This window comes from Rattus rattus, chromosome 10, assembly GCF_011064425.1.
Source record: "Rattus rattus isolate New Zealand chromosome 10, Rrattus_CSIRO_v1, whole genome shotgun sequence".
NCBI lineage: Eukaryota > Metazoa > Chordata > Mammalia > Rodentia > Muridae > Rattus > Rattus rattus.
Window position 1 is genome coordinate 63,286,925 of NC_046163.1, and position 23,245 is coordinate 63,310,169.

At 45.4% G+C, this 23,245-nt stretch overlaps 1 pseudogene; it reads right to left on the reverse strand.

Moving 5' to 3' along the window:
* Positions 1 to 20,122: 20,122 nt before the first annotated feature.
* LOC116911386 lies at positions 20,123 to 21,142 on the reverse strand (annotated as a pseudogene).
* Between the last annotated feature and the right edge of the window lie 2,103 nt (positions 21,143 to 23,245).

Consider the following 23,245-nt stretch of genomic DNA (forward strand, 5'->3'; position numbering starts at 1 on the left):
CACCCAGGAACTTCTGACTGATGAAACCCACACAGCAGATAGCTCTAGTCATGACATCTAAGTGAAAAGGACAGTGACCTAGAGCAGAGTGGTCAGGTGAACACTTGAGACTGAACAGTGTTTCTGCAAAAAGGCCTCAGACTAAGGCTGGGTTTTCTTCACTAAGTTGAACCAGGCTTATAAAACAACAATGAGTTCTTAATGTGCTTCATAGGTGGTGGTGACTCTGCTTCTTCCAGAACATTTTATTCTCAAGTTCATAAATACAGCACCTTTGGTGCAGCCCTCTGTTCCTTTCATATGACTTTGACCTGAAACTTTTGGACACTAAACCAGGGTCCTAGGTCCCCAAAGAACTCAGTAGATGATTGTGAAGGTTAGTTTTTATTGTCAACATGACTCCCTAAAATCTCCTGGGAAGAGAGTCTTGGTGAGAGATTGTCTTCGTTGAGTCGGCCTGTGGATATGTCTGTGGAGGACCATTTTAATTAAGTTAATTGGTATAGGAAGATCCAGCCCACTATGGGCAGTACCATTCCCTAGCAGGAGGTCTAGAGCTATACAAGGGTGGAGAAATGGAGCTAAGTGCAAGTAAGCAAACAAGCATGTATGCATTCATTTCTCTCTGCTCTTGACTATGGATGTTATGTAACTAGCTGGTTGAAGTTCCTGCCTTGACTGCCCCACAATGATGGACTATACCCTGGAATTTAAAGCTGAAATGAACCCCCTTTCTTCCTTAAAGTTTGTTTGTCATGGTATTTTACCATAGCAACAGGAATGAAAATAGAATGGGTGATCCATATTCTGTACAGGTTGCAATTTACCCCTAATCAAAGTAGTTAGTAATCTACACATGGCAAACCCTTCCCCAGTTCCAAGGCGTCAAGATCGTGCTATGAGGTTCTACTGAAGTCAGTATTTATTGAGCATATACTACATGCCAAATAAGGAGCAGAGAACTATGGGAATTCAGCTGACTAGCTTCATTGGTTCAAACACAGTATTAATAAGGCCAATGACATGGCTTTAAATATTGTGTACTAATTAGCACCAATCATATAGTACATATATTTTGGCATGGGGTAGTACAAGTCTAAGATTTTATAAATGCTTAAAGGTCTATACACATTAATGACATCATTTGTAAAGTTTAATGATGACGCAGACTTGGAGAGTGTGGTGGTTTGAACAGGAATGTCCCCATAGACTTTGAATGCTTGGCCCATGGGGAGTGGCACTAGTAGGAGGTGTAGCCTTGTTGAGTAGATGTGGACTTGTTAGAGGAAGTGTGTCACTGTGGGAGCTGATTTGAGGTATCACATATGCTCAAGCCACACCCAGTGGGATACACAGTCAACTTCTGCAGCCTGAGGATCAAGGTGTAGAACTTTCAGCTCCTTCTCCTGCACCATGTCTGCCTGCACACTGACATGTTTCCTGCCATGACGATAATGGACTAAACCTCTGAAACTGTAAGTGAACCCCAAGTTAAATGCTTTCCTTTATAAACGTTCCCATGTCCGTGGTGTCTCTGCACAGCAATAGAAAATACCTGTTGTCCTGAGATTTCACCTCACACCAGTGAGAATGGCTAAGATAAAAAACTCAGGTGACAGCAGATGCTGGCAAGGATGCGGAGAAAGAGGAACACTCCTCCATTGTTGGTGGGATTGCAGACTGGTACAACCATTCTGGAAATCAGTCTGGAGGTTCCTCAGAAAATTGGACATTGAACTGCCTGAGGATCCAGCTATACCTCTCTTGGGCATATACCCAAAAAGATGCCCCAACATATAAAAAAAGACACATGCTCCACTATGTTCATAGCAGCCTTATTTATAATAGCCAGAAGCTGGAAAGAACCCAGATGCCCTTCAACAGAGGAATGGATACAGAAAATGTGGTACATCTACACAATGGAATATTACTCAGCTATCAAAAACAATGACTTTATGAAATTAAATGGCAAATGGTCGAACTGGAAAATATCATCCTGAGTGAGGTAACCCAATCACAGAAAAACACACATGGTATGCACTCATTGATAAGTGGCTATTAGCCCAAATGCTTGAATTACCCTAGATGCCTAGAACAAATGAAACTCAAGACGGATGATCAAAATGTAATGCTTCGCTCCTTCTTTAAAAGGGGAACAAGAATACCCTTGGCAGGGAATAGAGAGGCAAAGATTAAAACAGAGACTGAAGGAACACCCATTCAGAGCCTGCCCCACATATGGCCCATGCATATACAGCCATCCAATTAGACAAGATGGATGAAGCAAAGAGGTGCAGGCCGACAGGAGCTGGATGGAGATCTCTCCCGAGACACACAGCCAGAATACAGCAAACACAGAGGCGTATGCCAGCAGCAAACCACTGAATTGAGAATAGGACCCCCGTTGAAGGAATCAGAGAAAGAACTGGAAGAGCTTGAAGGGCTCGAGACCCCATATGTACAACAATGCCAAGTAACCAGAGCTTCCAGGGACTAAGCCACTACCTAAAGACTATACATGGACTGACCCTGGACTCTGACCTCATAGGTAGCAATGAATATCCTAGTAAGAGCACCAGTGGAAGGGGAAGCCCTGGGTCCTGCTAAGACTGAACCCCCAGTGAACTAGATTGTTGGGGGGAGGGCGGCAAGGGGGGGAGGATGGGGAGGGGAACACCCATAAAGAAGGGGAGGGGGGAGGGGGATGTTTGCCCGGAAACCGGGAAAGGGAATAACACTCGAAATGTATATAAGAAATATTCAAGTTAATAAAAAAAAAAGAAAAAGAAAATACCTGTTGTGCATACACAGGACAAATTCAAGTTGCAAAATAAGTATCTTGGCAAAATTACCAGACAAAACAAAAGAGTGTTGTTGGTCATATCAGACAAAGGAAGGTGGTCTCTGCAGTAGGAGTTTATGTCACTACTCAAAATACAAAACAAAGCAACCCCAGCCCCAGTGTACACACACACACACACACACACACACACACACACACACACACACACACACGAACAACCAGTAACAGAAAGCTTCAGCCTGCCATCTTTTGGAAGACACAGTCCTCTTTCCCCAGAAGAGGAAACCCCCGAGTGGCACAAAGTCAAAGGGACCACCTACCCAATGGATCCTAGTCATGCCCCATGTGTGCAGGGACCAAGCAGAGCCTCTTTCCTGTCAAGACACAGGGACTTGAAGACTGGTATACCGGCTGAAGCTGTGTCCAATGACTGCAGACACCATGAACCTACCATGTTAGTGTGTGGGTTCCTACGCGGAGACCCATCGGCTCACCTCATTCCAGACTGGCTGAGGCCAGTGCTCAGGTCACCCATTGGAGTCTTTCCAATGAATCGCAGTTTCTCACTGAGATGGGTTGCTTGCTTGCTTCCAGCCAGAACTCTTGACAGAGAGAGAGAGAGATTGATCTCAACTTCCTCTTTGGATGCCAGGTGTGGTGTAGAGTCTCCTGCATTCCCAGTAAGGTGCATGCATGCGCTCCAGAGCTGGATATCACTTAAGATGTGCAGGGCGTTTTAATCAGAACGGTATTTATGGCTTTATTACAAATTTAATCAATGCAGTGTTGTGCCACACAGATTAAGCATGCCTCTTGTAAATCCTTTTCCCTTACAGAGAGAGAGAGAGAGAGAGAGAGAGAGAGAGAGAGAGAGAGAGAGAGAGCACAGACACAGCTCAGTGTATATTTATGAATAAATATCTCAGAACGGGAGGGATCCTACTATGTGCTTCCCTTAGCATGTCTACACATTGACTTCATTCTTTTAAATGGATGCATATTGTTTTGCTTTATAGATTTTTTTTTCAATCTAACTAGATAGGATTTGAGCATTTCTCGGTCTTTGCTAATATAAACAGTGCTGTGGTTTTAAGGCATATCCATGATCAATAACTGATTATGACTGTCCCCTTAGCCCTTGTGGCAGAGGAGGAGAAATGGAATGTCCTGGGAACTTTCCCCTGAGAACTGAGATCAAAGTGAAGGAGACTAGATGGACAGGAATGGCAGGTGGTGCCTGTATGTCAGGAGACTGACAGCTGTGACACTGCTCTCAATCTACCTGGGGCCCCTAGGGTCCCCTCAGTACTTTACTGAGGCATAAGCAGAGTTCAGAGCCACCCAGGGCTTCCCCATTACACATTGGATTCAAGTTTCAAGGCACACCGTGGGCACAGACAGTGACGTGAGGGAGGATCCTTCCTGCCTTTTAAACGCTTCCTCACCAAGATGCTCCCCAAGTGAAGAGACCTCTCAGCTGACACAAATGGGAACTTCCCACATGCCCCACACCAAAGCTGAGTCCCTGGCTAAATACACAAGATAGAGAGGTCAGTCTGGGGCCTGCGGGGCCCTCACTAATGAGGGTGTGTCAGCAGAAAATGTTCATGATGATGTCTCCAAATCCAGGGGAGCCAGCAAAGGCTGCTGTGATCACATATAGATCAGAGATTGAAACAGAAGATGTGTAGCATGTCCTGAGCCAGAGATGACATCATTAGTAGGCTCCATGAGGACAATGACCCTATCTTAGTCACATCTCAAACCCAAGAGGTGGTGAACTTAAATACCAGGGTGTCATAACCCGGAACTGTTAGCAGCATCAGCCCCATGCACAAGGCAATGCTCCCTAGATCCGAGGTCCCTCCGAACACAGTTGGTGAGAAGCCAGTAGCCTGCTCAAGTGGAAGGCTTGGCTTAATGTGATTGCCTAAAAACAGAAGCAATATACAGAGCTGTATGCAACTTGTCGTTTGTTAGCATTTCCTTCTTGGAGATTCACATTGAAAATAAACTCCACCTAATAACTAAAACGGGGACACGGAGGAACAGAACTCAACCTAGTCACTGAAACGCCAAGTACCAGGCTGTTCAAAAGCTCTGAAAATACAGACCAGGGGGACAACTCAGGGTAACTGTGAGCTTTCTGACCTGTGATTAAGTTCCCCAGAAAAACAACTCCAAGACTCAATTATATTCACGAATACCTAGGCCATACAGCTAGGTTCATGTCCTCAGTAGCTCATAACTTAATATCCCATTTATTCTAATTTAAGTTCCGTCATGTGGTTACCTCTGCCCAGCTTCCGTGCATTTATCCTTCTTCATGTTCCAGAGTGAATCCTCCCATACCTGGCTCTATCCCAGAATCCTTTCTGCCTACTAGATGTTCTTCCTTCTATTCTACCCTTTCCTATAGGCCACAAGTCTTTTACTAGCAGTTGATACATCCATCCAATGCACAACATTCTCTCTACAGCTCAGTGGGTGACATGCTTGATCGAGGAGCTGAGTGGATCCCCGGTACCTATATAAAACATTGAGCCTGGTGTACATACCTGCAGCCATAGCTCTGGGAAGACAGAGACACAGGGATTGCTGGAGCCAACGGGCCAGCCAGCCTAGACCGTTTAATGAAATCCAAGTTGATAAGAGGCCCTGGGTTTGTTGGTGGTGGTGTTAGTTTGTTGTTTTAAAAGGTGGATGATGGGGGTTGGGGATTTAGCTCAGTGGTAGAGTGCTTGCCTAGCAAGCTGAAGGCCCTGGGTTCGGTCCCCAGCTCCGAAAAAAAAAGAAAAGAAAAAAAAAAAGGTGGATGATGGTAGTGAGAAATGACACCCAAGGTTGTTCACTAGTTTCTGTGTCTGTGAGTGTATGTGCACGCGTGCACACGCAAACACACACACGCACACACACACACACATACACACACAGGAACATGCATACATACACATTTTTTTTTATTATCAGACATTCTATTCCCTACACCTGGTTGTTTCTAAATCCCTCTTATTTCTGGTACTCACATTTAAAAAGCCACCAATAATATTAGCTAAGAACACTAATGTACCAGAGGGAACATTATAGAAATTTTTAAATCATCGAATTTCACACTCACATTGCTTTCTGCTATGATTTCTCACTGGAATAGTTTGGCTAATTATCAGCTGAAGGAGTGGAAAGATGACAAGTTCTGGGTCAGCAACATTTGGAGAGCTAAAGTCTTTCCAAAGTAAACCATGTTTGTTATCATTCCTCTGGGGTTTGATCTCAAGGCACTAATAACATGATGCTGGCATATGTACACACACACACACACACACACACACACACACAGAGGCATGTGCATGTGCACATGCATGCTCTCATGCACATGCTCACACACATGCACTCACACATACACACATGCCTAGACATGCATGTGCACTCACACATACACGTAAACACATGCATACACGCGCATATGCATAGACATGTATGCATGTGCACTCACACATGCACAGGCACAGTTACATGCACACACACACTTTATGAATTCAAAGCTTCCTGGACTTTTATTAGTTTTCTCCACACACTGGGATCCCACTTGCCAAATAGCAAACACACAAATACATAGTTTTCCGTCTGTGACCCTCTACAAACCTGTTTTTTTCCTTAAGATTGGGTCTCACACAACCCAGCCTGGCCTACTGCACAGCCAAGGGCGGTCTGGAACTTCTGCTATTCCTTCTCCCACTTCCCGAGTGTGGGGATTGCAGGCAGACCCCACCATGCCCAGTCTTTAATCAGTGCTGAGGATTGAACCCAGGGCTTCGTGCACCCTAGGCAAGCACTCTACCAGCTGAGCTACATCCTCCGCCCTCCCACCAACTTCTTACAAACAAAGCCTCAGGCTCCGGTAGCCAGACCACTGTCCTATGGTAACTCCTAGGGCAGGGAAATTCCTTTATGACCCAGGGGAGTTCATCTTTTGTCACATTAACTACAGAAGACACTCCTGGTTGTTCTGGAACCTTTGTCTCTATCCGTTCAGAAGCTGATGAACCCCAAGGCCCCTTTCAACGGCTCACTCAAAGGCAGAAGGCCGGGTGTCTGGAAGGGAGTGTGAAAGATGAAGTTAGGACTGGAGACACAGCTTAGTGGTAGACTCTTGCTTAACTCATGCAAGACTCTAAGTGAACAGCCTCCTCATTCACACCCACGGCCGCGAGCAGATCTGATCCACCAGCTCTTCCCTGCCGGACAGACGGAAGACCCTTGGAACATGTGCTAACGCAAATCTTTCCTCTCTATTCTGTTTTCCTTGGGGATTTTGTCACAGCAATGAGTAGCTAATAGACCACGGCCAATAGGAATGTGGCTGGCTATGTGGCTGTATTTGTAACACTCACGGGGAGTGTATTACACATATTCAGCTTGTCTCCACAAAGGGACAACATTTGATCTTGTTTCCAGGAAGCAGTTTCCATGTGGGTACTGTTTCTGACTCTGTGGAGGCCATGTATCTTCTCTGCCTACACCATGTCAGCCTGGGTAAATCAGCCACTCTCCATCTTAGGACTTGGGATTGAGGCAAGGCTGAGAGGCAGCGTAAGCTAAGGGGGCATGGGAAAGCAAAAACATCTTCACCCCGACGTTTCATTTGTATTTTCTGCTGGCCCTGAGTCAAGAAATTTCAGCACAACTGATAAAACCAAGATTGCCTGCAGAGCTAATGCTCACTTTCCTACCAGCATCTTCAACAAGGACGTTAAAAAGCAACGTTTGCTGACTTGGGGCCAACATTTCCATGGCCTTGAGTTTAGCTTGTTAATGCCCTAAATCTAAACCACACTTCCCACCAAGCGACCTCACAGTCTCATGGACAAAAGAAAAGTTTTGAAAAAACAGATGAGTAAAACTGCTAATATGTTTTTTACGTTACTTATAAACTTTAAGTTTAAAACTTTGATTAATCTTAAAACCTTGTTGAAAATTATACTCTTTAAACGGTGTAACTTAGAAAAACACAGAATCTCTTTCACACATGCACGCACACACATATGCATATACATACTCACATACTCACACACACCTCATTTTTAAAGACACATGAGGGAGACCCTCACGGGTCATCGGTGGGTACTGTCTTTCCTAAGCATCTCTCTCCTGTAATGTCTCTGATGACATTTCCATTAAGCTTATTTAAATTTTGTGCTAACTAAACAGGACTGGAACAATGGTGAATCAATTGGCATGTTAACATGGAGGGGCCCCACCCTTAGATCAAGGACTTTAGGCGACTTATGACTTGCTGGGAGAAGGCCTTTCCAGCCTTGTGTGTGTGTGTGTGTATGTGTATGTATGTGTGAATGTATGTATGTCTATATGTGTGTGTATATATGTAATTTGTACATACAAATACATATATATGTATATATACATGCACACACTTATTATGTAACTAACAAGAATAATCAAAGGAAAAGAAGCTATCAAGTTGAGAATAGGAGGACATGGGAGGGGTGGGGGGGAAGAGTAACTGGGAGGGGCTGGAGAAGGTAAAGGGAAGGGGGAAGTGATGTAATTCTATTACAATTAAAAGCATATTAAAAACAAATAAGTAAATAAACTCCGTGCTAATAATGCACCCTTACGTCTTTTTGGTTGGGAGCCTAGCCTTTAATGTCTGAGCCATCTCCGCAGTCCTAATTATGCAGTCTCAAACGATTCCAGTGATGACTTCACTGTTAATATGGGGATGATGTTTACTGAATTCTTCTTCTTTTTTTAATCTTTTTGCATGCATGTCTGTGTGTGACTGTTGGCACATGACAGGGTGTGCCAATAAGGACCAGAGACAACTTCCTGTGTCAGCCTTGACTTCCATGTTGCTTGAGGCAAGGTCTCTTTGTTTTTCCTATGCACACACAAGGCCAGCCGGCTCGTGAGCTGCCCCAGGCTTCTCCTGGCCCCGTCTCCCATCTCAGTGTGGAATCGCTGGGATTACGGGTGCACGCAGCTGCGCCTGGCTGTGTGTGCGCTCTGGGATTCAAACTCATGTCTCTGTGGCATGTGCTTTACCTACTAAGCCATCTCCTTAGGTCCCTTAATGCTCTGAATTCTTAGTGTACACGAGACAGAATGCTAAATGTCTTTCTGAATTCAGAACTCATTCAGGACTCAGGCTTACTGTGGCATTCTGTTCTGTAGTGGTATCATCGACAAAGGTCTGGCTTTTTTTGAGTAGAGGATCCTAGGTGAGACTCCTCAGGCTACTGGTGGCAGTGCCAGGCTGTGTCTCCTTGACACTCTTGGCAGAATGACCAGGATCCTTGATAATCAGGTAATCTTTGTTTCATGATTTTTTATCCTGAGTCAGGAGAGATGAGTAGAGGTTAAAAATACACACTGCTTTTGCAGAAGACTCGGGCCAAAGTCCAGTTCCCACCATCCTCATGGGGTGGCTCACAACTGCCTACAACTCTACTTTGAAGGGCATCTGATGCTTCTGGTCTCTACAGGCACCTCTACTCCTCTACTCTCTCTCTCTCTCTCTCTCTCTCTCTCTCTCTCTCTCTCTCTCTCTCACACACACACAAAATAAATAATGATTTTAAATCACTTTTATTCTCACAGTGTATTAGAATTGGTGATGAGAATGAGAGAGAGAGTGTGTGTGTGTGTGTGTGTGTGAGAGAGAGAGAGAGAGAGAGAGAGAGAGAGAGAGAGAGAGAGAGAGAGAGAGAGAGAGAGAGCGAGAGCGCAAGAGGGACCAGGCATCACAAACTGTAGTTAAGTGTACTCAAGCTTTTTGGCCTTCGAGCCTTTTCACAACTGCTGACTCTGGCCTTCTGCGGCCTCCTCCAGAGGATGTGATCCCTTTCATATGCTCTTAGCGAGTGCATTTGATGTGACCTTTGATTGGAAGTGTCCAGACCTAACCTCCACAGAGGGAGTCAGCCAGCGCTGGAGACTGTAGTTCCCAGCGCTTGCCACCCACTCCTTCTAAACTGACTCCATGTGCAACATTTGGCTCCTTCACTCCAGAAAAAAAAGTGCCTTAAGCCTTTTCCCATGCGATGTTTGGGCCCCAGAGTCTTTGGGCCTGACAGTAACAGGCAGTTTGTATAACACGGGCATTAGTCTAGGGAATCAGAGGATCCTTTAGGGGGATCGCCTGAGCAGGCTGCAGGAGTCCAACACAGTTCATAGGTTGCTGACAGGCCAGACAATGCCTTGGGGACCTAGTGATTCTGGCAGCTTAGAGTCCCTGAGCCAGGGGAGGGAAGGAATACGACATAGAAAGCACAAGTCAGGCACTGAGCAGCAGAATGCGGTGACCAGGGAGGCACAGGAGCTTGCGTTTTACTGAAGGTGAGAACCCTCAGAATAACTTGGAGATCATGCTGACAACATGGCCTCAAACAATTCCAGTGATGGCTTCAGTCGCTTTAAAAAGTCACTTGGATGTGTTAAAAAAAGAAAACCTGTTTATTGAACTCTTAACGTATACCAGCATCATGCTATGTAGCTGTGGTCCTCAACCTTCCTAGTGCTGTGACCCTTTAACACAGTACCTCACATTGTAGTGACAACCCAACCAAGGAATTATTCTCGTTGATACTTTACAACTGGAATTTCACTACTGAACGGTATCTCAGTTTCCAAGACCATCTGAAATAAATGCTTTCTGGTGATTGCGACCCACAAATTGAGAACTATATATAGTGTCAAAATTATTCTAGGATACAGAGCTGGACTGAGCCAGCAACAGGGAATTAAGTATCCCTCGTGGATATATGCTTTAGAAAAATACCACGACAAGGTCTGTGGGGATGACTCAGTGATTAAAGTGCTTGCTTCCAAGCTTGAGGGTTGGAGCTCAGACCCCTAAGACCCAGGTTCTGGCTGAGTATCCTTGGAGTCCACCTGCAATTTCAAACAACAATACCAATTTTCAATTTCTAGAAGCCATTCTAGAGACTTCCGCAGACCTGGCCAGCTGTGGCTTGGCTCAAGCCTCCTCCTCCTCCAGGGTCGTGACAGTCCTGGGACAGAGTCTGAGAACAGGACTTCTATCCAGCCAGGCTTGCTGTCAGATACCAATGTGACTAAGGGGCTTCTCCGTGAACTGTCCCTGGTCGACAGGCTGTGGTTGCTGCCTTCTGCACACATGGCAGACGCCCAGAGGACATGCCACCTCACAAGACTGGCAAAGAAGCCACTGTGCACTGGCCCAGTGCCATGCAATTCATTAAAAGGCCAGCAGCACCCGGGGTCCTCCAAGGCCAGAAAGCAGGGAGAACATTTGTTCTGACTTGCCACTTACCAAATACCTGGGCTGGAATTCTTCTCCAAGGATAACCTCCAAGTCCTAGGAAGCTACCTGTGGAGACAATCACAAACCCCTTCTTCCAGACTGTTCCCTTCTCCCTCCATCTTGACCTCCAAGCTTGCTGTCATCCTGTGACTTTGAGCCTGCTGTGTCTACTTTCTGACATCTGTCTTCCACAACAACCCATGCCAGTTCCCAGTGTAACTCTTCTCCAGGTCATGTCTAAGTTGTTCTGGGTTCTTCCTCAGCCTACACAAAGTGCCTGCACAACTTTAGAGAACCAGACAAGAGTATAGAGGAGCATAGAGGTGGAGTCAAATGCCCATCTGAAGACTTGCAGAAAAGGCGGAGGAAGCCGTTGATCATGAGAAGCCAGCTGAGTGAAAACGAATGTCTCAGAATCAGAGAGAAGTCAAAGGAGCTAAACTCCAAAAGCCGAGAGTTATGGCTCTCCAGTCAATAGAGGAAACAGGAAAGGCTGGCCCATGCTCTAAGTTAGCTTCTTTACCACAGTGCATTTAAAACCACACTCCATTAGAGAGGGCTGTACCAGTGGGTCGCTCTAGAGAGGAAAATGGTGTTTCGGAGCCCTTCAAAGAAAGCCAATGAACTTACGTAAGGGAGGCAGCGGCCATGCAGAGGTCAGCAGAAGGGGCTTCCTAACCCCACATGGACTTTAAGAGAGGGACTAGACAGATGTAAAGGGCCACAGAGCAAGAACCTCTGCTTCCCAACTGTCTCCTTCACCTCATCCTGGACACTCTAGGGGTGGGAACCACAAGTGTGAGTCTGCTCACTCAGGACCCACAGGGACCTTGCAGGGACACTAGAATCATTTGGTGGTCTAGAATCACTGGGCCTGTTCCTGAATGGCATAGTGTCACATGTCACCCTTCACACACAAATGCACACAATGTAGGATGTCACATTCACTCATGCACACTTATGTGTGCATTTACATACCCCAAGGATCACCACACACACACATACACACACATATATCAACATATATGCATGTATAAAAATATGCACACATACATAGTATGGATGCCACATACACACATATACAAACACACAAATATATAGTACACACATATGCATGAATATGCACATATGCACATGTATAAACATATAATAGGGTCTCACACACCCACATTTACACATACATACACATAGATACTTATGCACACATACATACACTCTACCAACTGTCACATGCACATATGCATGCACATATACACATGTACACATACACATGCATGTGTGCATGTATACACACACACACACACACACACACACACACACACACACACACACACACATGCATTGCCATAAACCAATGATGATTTCAAAGGTCGAGGTAGTAATGAGATATCCAAAAAGGAACTGTGGGACATAAAAGCATAATCAATGTGACTCTGCTTATTAGCATACATGAATGTTCCTATTGGTATGTGCTTGCAGACCACACAGTGAGCAAGACACTTTGCTCAGATGTACTGGCCCTTAAAAAAATCATTGAGAACCTGTGCTTGGCTTGCCAGGGGCATCAGAAACAGACAGACAGAGCAAGCCAGGGGTGCTTCAAGGTCCTCGGTTTTGTGTTTAGAAAGAAAACCATCATCATCATCATCATCATCATCATCATCATCATCATCATCAAGGTGACCTCCTAGGAATTGAACCCACAGGAGAAGAGTCAGTTTGCATTAACCATTTGGGTGCCAGGAGGGCTTGATCCAACTGCTTCAATGCAATAATTTCACTGACTGAAGCCTGAACTCTCTTGGAGGCTTATAGAGCAAAAGATTTACCTCAGTGGCTGAGTGATTCATTGCAGGCAGTGCACTGCCTGGAAACATGGGGAAGAGGTCATTGGAGGGGCCAGGGTGGCTGTGGGAACTCCAATCCGGGGGCATCCTGATAGAGGCCTGCAGGGTCATCTGCTTGGAATTTTATTACACTGAGATTTTTCTACCAGGATTGTGGAATGTTGAGAGCTGTTGAGTCAAAGTCAGACCATTGATTCCAAGACTAAATATGTCACTCTCACCTAGAGCATAAAGCCTTAATGCCCTCGTGCCTTTAGCTTGGCCGCAACAGAAAAGATTTTTTTTTCATTAAAAAAATTAAGTTGGGGTTGGGGATTTAGCTCAGTGGTAGAGCGCTTGCCTAGGAAGCCCAAGGCCCTGGGTTCGGTCCCCAGCTCTGAAAAAAAAAAAAAATTAAGTTATCAAACTTGTAAAGTACCTCAGAAGTGATTTCATCTAAGCAAGCAAGAAGCGGCCTTCTACATCCCTAAGAGCAACTGCATTTGGATAAAAGAGGTTGAAAGAGTAACCCTTCTAAGTAGTGGGGGAATAAAACCACTTGCTGAACATCTACCAGCCCAGTGTGTAGACGTATAAATGTCACACACAGACTCTCCATGTGCTAGGTTCTTCTGATATTTTGTCTACAAGCCTGCTCCTTGTTAGAATTACCACAAGAGCTCTCAAAAGTCAGTTCACACTCCAGCTAAAAAGCATTGGGTGGCGGCTCAACTGTCAGCTCTTTTTAAAACTCCTCACTGCTTAGAGTGTGCAACCGAGGTCAAGAACTTAGGCTCCAGGGAAAAACAGGGATCAGGAGCATTTATTATTTATTATTATTTATTTATTATTCAAGTATTTCCTTTCCTTCGACAAACCCCTAGCTTTTCATATGTATCAGGCATCCGTTATGTATCCTGGAAATAAAACAGAGACTTAGAAATAAATGTGATCTTGGGCGTCATTGCTATTCAACTCAACATGAGGAAGTCGATTCATTACATGCGAAGTGTTCTGCCCCAGACTGTGGTTCTGTGAGTAGACGCAGCGAGGCGTTTGAGAAGAGGTCAGACACAACCTCTGGAGACAGTGGCATTTGCAAACTGTTGCAGGATATTTGGCCACACTGCGAACCCCGAGATTGTGTTATTTACCGAAAAACCTGTTTCTGGTTGTGGTGTGACCTTAGCGCGCACCCTTAATATATGCATGCCTTTAACCCAACAGTGAAGGTGAAGCTAATTTGCAGAAGGAAGCAACATGTTTGAAAGTGATGTCTAATTGAGTGTCGGACAAAAGGGTGTCTAAGTGACGAATCAGAGAATGATTTGACAGAATCGGATCTGCAACCCTCAAGAGAATAGAGAGAAAGGGAAGCTACTTGAGGGGCAGTGCAGAGAGAGGAGGAGGCAGTTTTACCGGGAGAGTTGTGGAGACCAGTTGCAGAGAGAGAGAACAGGCTAGACACAGGTGAAGACAGAAGGGCCAGAGAATGAGAAGGAGCCAGGAGGTTAGAATAGGTTGCCAGAGTTAGTTGGAGGCCAAGCAGTGCAGCAATTCAGCAGAAGCTGAAAGAAGCCAGTTTGAATCAGTCAGCATGGAGAGGAGTTCTGAGCCAGAACAGCTGAGTTGAACCATCCAGCCAGAGTTCAGAAAGAACTAGAAAGGGTGAGCTTGTTCAACAGTCAGTCTCCAAGGCTGAAAACATTCTAGGCCTGGATTAGATTGCACGAAAGCTGGGAGATTCCAGGCCTAGGCTAGCAGATACAGGCAGTAAGCCTCTGAGAGAGCAATTACATCAGGGGGACTGAAAGAGTCTGTTAGAGCAGACAGGTTTTAAGATTGAGTGGAGTCAGCTGACAGGGAGAGGAGAGGACTTCCACGCCTCCTAACTAACAGCTCGAGCAAAGGTCCTCAGCCAGGAGGGACACTAACACATCCAAGAAAATGAAAGGAAAAGAAATAGGGAAAGTGGAGCACAGGGATCAGAGGGCTGTGTGGTGACTCTGAGGAGGTGGACAGGGTGCAGATTATCACAGCCTTGAAGGGCACCGTGTCAATCAAGGTCAGACAGGAGGACAGGCATTCAGGCCATTTAAACTAATCTGAAAAGAGCATTACAGGCCCCTAGACTTTAGCACAACTGTTGCGATGACGGAAGCACCACTCAGCCCTTGGAACCCAGCGCATAAATAGCATCACCCTGCCAGACGAAAACAAAGCCGGAATCCATCAAAGTCCATAGATCTGGGAAAGTCCCTACATGTAGACCTTGTACTTGGGCTTCTGTAGTTTCAATTCTGGCTAACTGTTCTTGATAACTGAACCATGTCAACATAGGATGTGGTGTGTGTGCTTAAAATCCCACCCCGAGAAAGGCTCTGGACTGCAGTGGGGGGTCTCGAACACCCAGTGTTGACATTGGTTTGAGCTCCTGACCGAGTGTGGTTTTCTCCGATAGACACAAGTGCATCAGCTATGTAGGCTTCAGATCTGCTCTAATGTGGATCTTTAACTCTAATGACCTCTTAAAGACGCACCTCCCAAACCGATCACTTTCTGACATAGAGGTAAGACTTCAACATATGAATATTAGGGGAGGCAGTCACGGGTCAGTCCTATGACAGCTGGCAGTCTCCCTGTGTCCCCTAACAGTGTGATCACATTCAGACTCAGCATCACTATCTGCTGAACACTTGTGGTGACAGGGACCTGAGTCGACCTTGCTACGCGCGTGTTGTGGAGCACAGCTGGGTGGACTGACAAGGTTCCTACCTCCTGGTGAGGTCTCCTTCCTCACTGTCACTCAGGGATGCTATGGCATGGGCAGCTCTGCTGTGACTGTCCACTCAGGCTAGATCAGCGTGCCGAGCAGCCCTGTCTGGAGGAGGAGTTAGGAGGATCTGGCTGTTCCATCATGGGACTTGCTCATGCCTTCCACACAGGCTCTGAGTTGATCACTATGGGGAGAGGGAGCCATTATTTGTACTACAACACACATGGTTGGTGAATCAGACGGCACCACTTTTTAAAATAATTCTGTTTATTCTCTCTCTCTCTCTCTGTCTCTCTCTCTCTCTCTCTGTCTCTGTCTCTCTCTCTGTGTCTCTCTCTCTCTGTCTCTCTCTCTGTCTCTCTCTCTCTCTCTTGATTTGGCCTTTTTAAAAATTAAATTACTTTATTTATATTCCAAATGTTGCTCCCCTTCCCAGTCCCCCTTCCCAAAGTTCTTCGCCCCATCTTCCTTCCCCTTTGCCTCCAAGATGGTAATCTCCCACCTACCCTCACACTGCACCAGCATCCCCCTTCCCTGGGACATCAAGTCTCTATAAGATTAGGCACATCCTCTCCCACTGAGACCAGACAAAGCAGTCCTCTGCTACATGTGTGTCAGGGGCCATGGACCAGCAACAAAGAGCAAAGGTACATGCTCTTTGGTTGGTTGCTCAGTCTCTGAGAGCTCTGAGGGGTCCAGGCTAGTTGATATTGTTGTTCTTCCTATGGGGTTGCAATCTCCTTCAGTCCTTCCCCTAACTCTTCCATGGGGGTGCCCAACCTCAGCCCAATGGTTGGCTGTAAGTACCTGCATCTGTCTCAGTCAGCTGCTGGTAGAGCCTTTCAGCAGACAGCCATGCTAGGCTCCTGTCTGTAAGCACAACATGGCATCAGTAATAAATAGTGTCAGGGTTTGGTGCTTGCCTGTGGAATGGATCCCAAGTTGGGCCGGTCACTGGATGCCTTTTTCACTGATTCTTTGTGAGTTTCACATCATGCACCCCAGTCCCACTCAATCTCCCCATCCCCTCATGTTGGGGATTTGATTTGTATGTACATGGGAATCTGCATGTCAGATTTTTTTTTGACTGTCAATAAAGAGCCAACAGTCAATGGCTGAACAGGGGATAGAGGTGGGACTTTTAATATTCCCAGGCAAGAAACACAGAGGGAGAGAGAGATTCCCTTATTAGGAGGGGTAGGAGATGGACCACTCAGGAAGAGGTGCAGGAGAGAGAGCCTGCCAACAAGAATCAGGGAAAGTGGTTGGGTCACTCTGCTGATTGGGTCTCCAGTAGCAGAGATGAAATATCAATTTAGCAAGTATTAACTCAGGAATATTAGAGAGGAGTGTGTTAGCCGCGTGGAGGTTGTTCAGGAGTGGTCCAGCCACTGAGCTAGTTAAGGCTTTTAAAAATATGTCGGTGTGTGTGTGTGTGTGTGTGTGTGTGTGTGTGTGTGTTTCATTAGGGGAATCCAAAACATTTGGGTAGGTGTAGAGGAGGTGTGCACAATAAAACTCTCTCTCTCTCTCTCTCTCTCTCTCTCTCTCTCTCTCTCTCTCTCTCAACAACAACTAAAAACAAAAATAAATCAAAGAATAAAATCAAAGCATAGAGATCGTCTCATCGTGGAAGCCGTAGTATGTCCCAGAGTGTCCCACAGTGTGCGTCTGTTCATGTATTTTCCTTGCAAATGTTCATTTCAGTGCGTCATTGGTCTAGTTTGAGCTGGTCTCTGGCTTCTGTGGCACCATCAATATTGGATTCTCACTGGGACTCCTCTCAATAATCTGTTGTTGCCCTGTGTCACAGAGATCCTGCAGCTTTGGAACAGCGGGACTGGGCCGTTCACACATCTCAGCCATTGGAAGATGATAGAGATTTGGGGGTGAGTCCATTCAGAGCCCTGGATCTGGGCCTGCATGATAACTGAACTAGTCAGCCACCGGCTGCCCCTCATTGGCACCAGGGCAAACTCTCCAGCGCTGCTCCAGTTAGGTCACCCATTGGGTAGCACCACTTTTTGATGGACAGCTTAGGTCACATGGGCATTTGTTAAATCATGGTGAAGTGTCCAGTCTGTTGTAGGTAGGTCCTTCTAGTCTGGGACCCACCCTAAACTAACTGTCCTAGGCTTCTTTTAATAGCACTAGGTAAGATGATGAATTAGTAATAACAACAAAGAAATATGGTATTACTATGTTGTTTTTTTCTATGCAGCAACTTATCTAAATTCTTTATAATATTTAAATTGTATATGTCCATGTGTGGGATGTGCACATGTTCATGTGTACACATGTGTGTGAAGGTCAGAGGTTGGCATCAGGAGTCTTTCTCAGTTAGGTTTTACTCTATTTCTGGAGATGATGTATCTCGTTGAACCTGGAGCTAACCCACTGCATAAGGTTGGGCTGGCCAATGGGTTCTAGGGATTCAGCACCTGTTCTAGGCCGTCCCCTCCTCCAGTACGAGTCTTACATATGCACACCAACACTTTGCCTTTTATAGGGGTGCCAGAGAGCTGAACTCAGGCTCTCACACCATTTCCCCAGCCCTGAAATTTACATTTTTAAAAGCTATGTTGTTGTTTTAAAAGCACATACATGTTGCTAGGCATGGTGGTGCATACCTAGCAACTCAGAAGGCTGAGGCAGGGGAATTACTCATCAAGGCTCGAATGAGTTACACAGAGAATTCCATGACAGCTTAGAACGGCATAGGGAGACCCAAAAATAAACCATAAATGTGTAGTATTTTCAAGATATTATGGATTCAAGAGGGCTAGTTAAGTTGAAATCATCGACATTCAACAACAAAACTAAAAACAAACAAAAACCAGCCATTGACTTCGTTCTCTCGGTGTCATGGGCTTGTCACATATTTCCCTCTGGCTACAGAATTGCTTCTCCAAGATCCCTGTCACTTTCATGTCTACTCTTTTTTGTTTGTTTGTTTGTTTGTTTGTTTGTTTGTTTTTTAAGTAGTAATATGCAGTGAGCCGTATTGGATTTGGGCCTAGCCGCTTTGTGAATGCATAGCTCAAGGTGGCTACTTGACTCTGGGCTGCATGGCCACAGAGGTTTAACCTTGAATTGACTGCCATACAGACTTGAGGTTGTTGAACTAAGAGCCTCTCCCAGGAAGACCCTGGGAGCAATGACAGGATGTTTCAGCCTGAGCAAAACACCGGATGTCCCTGAGCAGATTCCTGAGAAGGGTTCGACCTTTTCTAAGAACATGTCCCTGGAAGACTGTTGCCTCTTTGTTATAGGAGGATATCTTGCAGTATAGTGATTCACCTTATATCCTTGGGCACTTCCCAAACTCCCCCACCCTAAGCTTCAGTTCCTGCTTCATTTCCTGCCTCAGAGCTTTAAATGCTGTACATTCCTCTCAATAAACGAGACCTTGACAACAGAACTCTTGCTTGGTCTCCTTCTTCTCTTCACCCCCATTTTGGCCCACAGGTAGAAAGCCTCTTCGGGACCCTGAATAACTGGGTCCCCGCTGGCGGGGACAGTAATACGTCCAACTCACTTTGATCCACAGCTCTGTCTTTCCTGAGTCCACATAAAACTCACTCCCGATTTAAATCCAAAATGGCCACAGCAAGTTGACTATCCGCAGAACCAATGCATCTGAGCTTGGAATTCTTAGGATTTTACTTATTCACACAGACCTTTCAACTCACAAGCACCCATTTCCAGCTCTCCCCCAGTGCCCTCCCACTCTGCACTCACAAGCAATTGTGGTAACCAGTCACTTGTTAACTGGGTTCTTTGAATCTATGAATTGTAATTTAGGCTGTCATATCTGAAATGGCCGTGGTGCTCTGACAGTCTAAAGTACACTAAATGTCACCATAAGGCAAATGTCTTCTCGAATGGTTTGAAGGCACAGAGGTAATTTGAACTTGTAAAATCCGAGTGAAATCCCCACTAAGTGATAGTTTTAATAAAACTGGTAGGAAGTTCTGTTTAACTTGGCCGCTATTTACTGTTGACATTTTTTTCTCCGTTTTAGTCCTGAAGCAGTTTCATTTCATCCAATGTCAGTTCACTCCTCCTTATGATCCTCCTCCTCCCTTTTCCTCCCTTTTCCTCCCTCCTACTCCCTTCTGTTCCTCCTCCACCTCCTTCTTCTTCCCTTCTCCCTCCTCCTCCTCGCCCTCTGGTTCCCTCCTCTCCCTCCTCCACCTCCCTTGTTAACTGTACACATTGGTGGGGGGAGGGTGCAGTGAACTTTATTGATTTATTTATTCAAGACAGTAGGGAGGGCTCCCTAGGCCCCTCCTGTAATTATGGGGATCTTGGATGGAATTGTGAGGGAGAGGCTCAGTGTTGGGGGCTGAGTTGGGATGGGGATTCCTCAGCAACTGAGGGCCTCTCTCTTGCTCTCAGTATCCTTGCTGGGCTGGGGTGGGTGGTCCAGGGTTTCTTACTCCTTGGAGGCCATGTAGGCCATGAGGTTCCCCAACCTGTTGCTGTAGCTGTATTCATTGACATACCAGGAAATGAGCTTTACAAAGTTGTCATTGAGAGCAATGCCAGCCCCAGCATCAAAGGTAGAAGAGTGAAAATTGCTGTTGAAGTTGCAGGAGACAACCTGGTCCTCATTGTAGCCCAGGATGCCCTTTAGTGGGCCCTCAGATGCCTGCTTCACCACCTTCTTGATGTCATCATACTTGGCAGGTTTCTCCAGGCAGCATGTCAGATCCACAACGGATACACTGGGGGTAGGAACATGGAAGGCCATGCCAGTGAGTTTCCCGTTCAGCTCTGGGATGACCTTGCCCACAGCCTTGGCAGCACCAGTGGATGCAGGGATGATGTTCTGGGCTGCCCCACCCATCACGCCACAGCTTTCAGAGGGGCCATCCACAGTCTTCTGAGTGGTAGTGACAGCATGGACTGAGCCCTTCCACGATGCCAAAGTTGTCATGGATGACCTTGGCCAGGGGGCTAAGCAGTTGGTGGTGCAGGATGCATTGCTGACAATCTTGAGGGAGTTGTCATATTTCTCGTGGTTCACACCTATCACAGACATGGGGGCACTGGCCGAAAGGGCAGAGATGATGACCCTTTTCGCCCCACCCTTCAAGTAAGCCCCAGCCTTCACCATGGTGGTGAAGACACCAGTAGACTCCACGACATACTCAGCACCACTGTCACCCCATTTGATGTTAGGGGGATCTCGCTCCTGGAAGATGGTGATGGGCTTCCCGTTGATAACGAGCTTCCCATTCTCAGCCTTGACTGTGCCGTTGAACTTGCCATGGGTAGAGTCATACTGGAACATATAGACCATGTAGTTGAGATCAATGAAGGGGTTGTTGATGGCAACAATCTCCACTTTTGCCAGATGCAGAGGAGAAGGCAGCCCTGGTAACCAGGCATCCAATACGGCAAAATCCGTCCACACCAAACTTTACCATCTTGTCTATGTGACAAGGCTGGCACTGCACGAGAAGACGTGGCTGTCTCTGGAACAGGGAGGAGCAGAGAGCTATTGTACACATTTTTAACACCAGTACACAGACACTGACTCCTTTGGGCCTGTGCTCATCTTTCCAGGATTCGAGGGTCCCTTCTGAGATGGCCTACAGCTTGTGAGGAACAGAATTTCTGTTTCATTTTAACCCTTTCCTGCCTTCTCACCTTTGGTGCTTTCCCAAGTGACAAGCCGTCCTTCTACCAAGAGTGAGAAACCAAATTTTATCCCCCTCACCCCCAACTTTTCTTCCCTTTTGATGGAAGGATCATGAACTAAGCAGAATTCTCAAATTTTACCATTGCAGGGCCCTCAAATACATGTATGTGTGTGCACATGTGCATATGTGTGTTTAGGCGGGGGGGGGCGCAAAGTCTATTTTAGATTTGGATATCAAGTCTTGTTTTTAATATGTTGTGCAAAGTGAATGTTTCAGGGACTGAGTTTTTAATAGAGGACAACTTGTCCTTTTATCTTCTTTGATCTTTATCATTTGACTCCCTCTCTCTCTGACTTTCCAGATCATCTCGTCTCCCCTCCATTCTACAGAGATGAAACTGGCCTCGACCTCCTCTTCCCCCTACTCTTCTCTTCTGAGTGCTGGCATTGCAGGCATGGCCCCCACATTCAGTTAAGAATGTCTTTCTAAAGACCATTACATTGTCTACTGAAATATAATACTATTGAAACCCTTTGAGACCAACACGCACTTAAAAACTTATTTTCTAAATATATGGATCTCACATATTTCTTTCTTCCATTTGAATTTGTGAATCCGCTCTGCTCCCTCAAAGCCCCAACCACCAGACATATAACAAAAAAAAAATCCATCTCATTATATATATTTAACGACTGCTGGAGAGATGGCTCAGAGGTTAAGAGCACTGACTGTTCTTCCAGAGGTTCTGAGTTCAATTCCCAGCAGCCACATGGTGGCTCATGACCATCTGTAATGAGATCTGGTGCCCTCTACTGGCCTGCAGGAATATAGTCAGGCAGAACACTGTACACATAATAAATATTTTATATATACATATATATATTTAATGACTGAATTTATTGAATTGCCCCATTATATCTTGAATAAAATATATTAGTAAAAAATTAAATCTAACTTTTTAATTTTCTGCAACCTAATGTCATTTAAAAAAATTACTAGAGTACATCATTGTATATGATCATCGTATGCAATAATCATAATAAATATTCACATCAGTCTATTGTAAAGATACTTGTACATTACTTTTTTGTTAATGAGTTAAAATTAATTTTAAATTTTAGAAGATGACATAAACATTGGTTGCTACTAGAATGAACATCTCCTAATGTGATTTTATAATACAGATTTTAACTACCAGTCCTGAAAAAACAGCCCATAAAACCTTTGTCTGTGTATTTTTCTGCTAATGTTTCTTGGAAAGGGTCCCTGCTACATTTAAAGGAACTGGAGTCATTGGAAAGCAGTACTTCAAAAATAGCTAAGAAAAACATATAAATTTAAATTTCTTAAGAAATCTAATTTTAGCATTCTGTTTCTTAGTGTAGTCTCTGCTCTGTTTTAAGAGACTTTCAATCGTGAGGAAGAGTGAGGCAAGATTATTAAACAAGATTTTTCCACACGGCCCGCCCATCACATAACTGCATCATAACCTCCATTGTGGACAGGGCTCTAGAGTATCATTCTATAGCCTTTATTTTTTAAAGATTTAATTGTTTTATGTAAGTACATGGTCATTGTCTTCAGACACACCAGAAGAGGACATCAGATCCCATTACAGATGGTTGTGAGCCGCCATGTGGTTGCTGGGAATTGAACTCAGGACCTCTGGAAGAGCAGTCAGTGCTCTTAACCGCTGAGCCATCTCTCCAGTCCCCTCATTCTATAGTTTTAAGGAACATCAGAGTGAACCAGAAAGACAGGAAGCTGAAGGCTTTGTGGTATCTCCATGGCCTGTCCAGCCAGCATCTGAGAATTTTACATCTTGGAGCAATGTGTGCAGAATAACGTCTAAACGGGGAGAGGGACGTGGGGACCCAGGTCCACGCA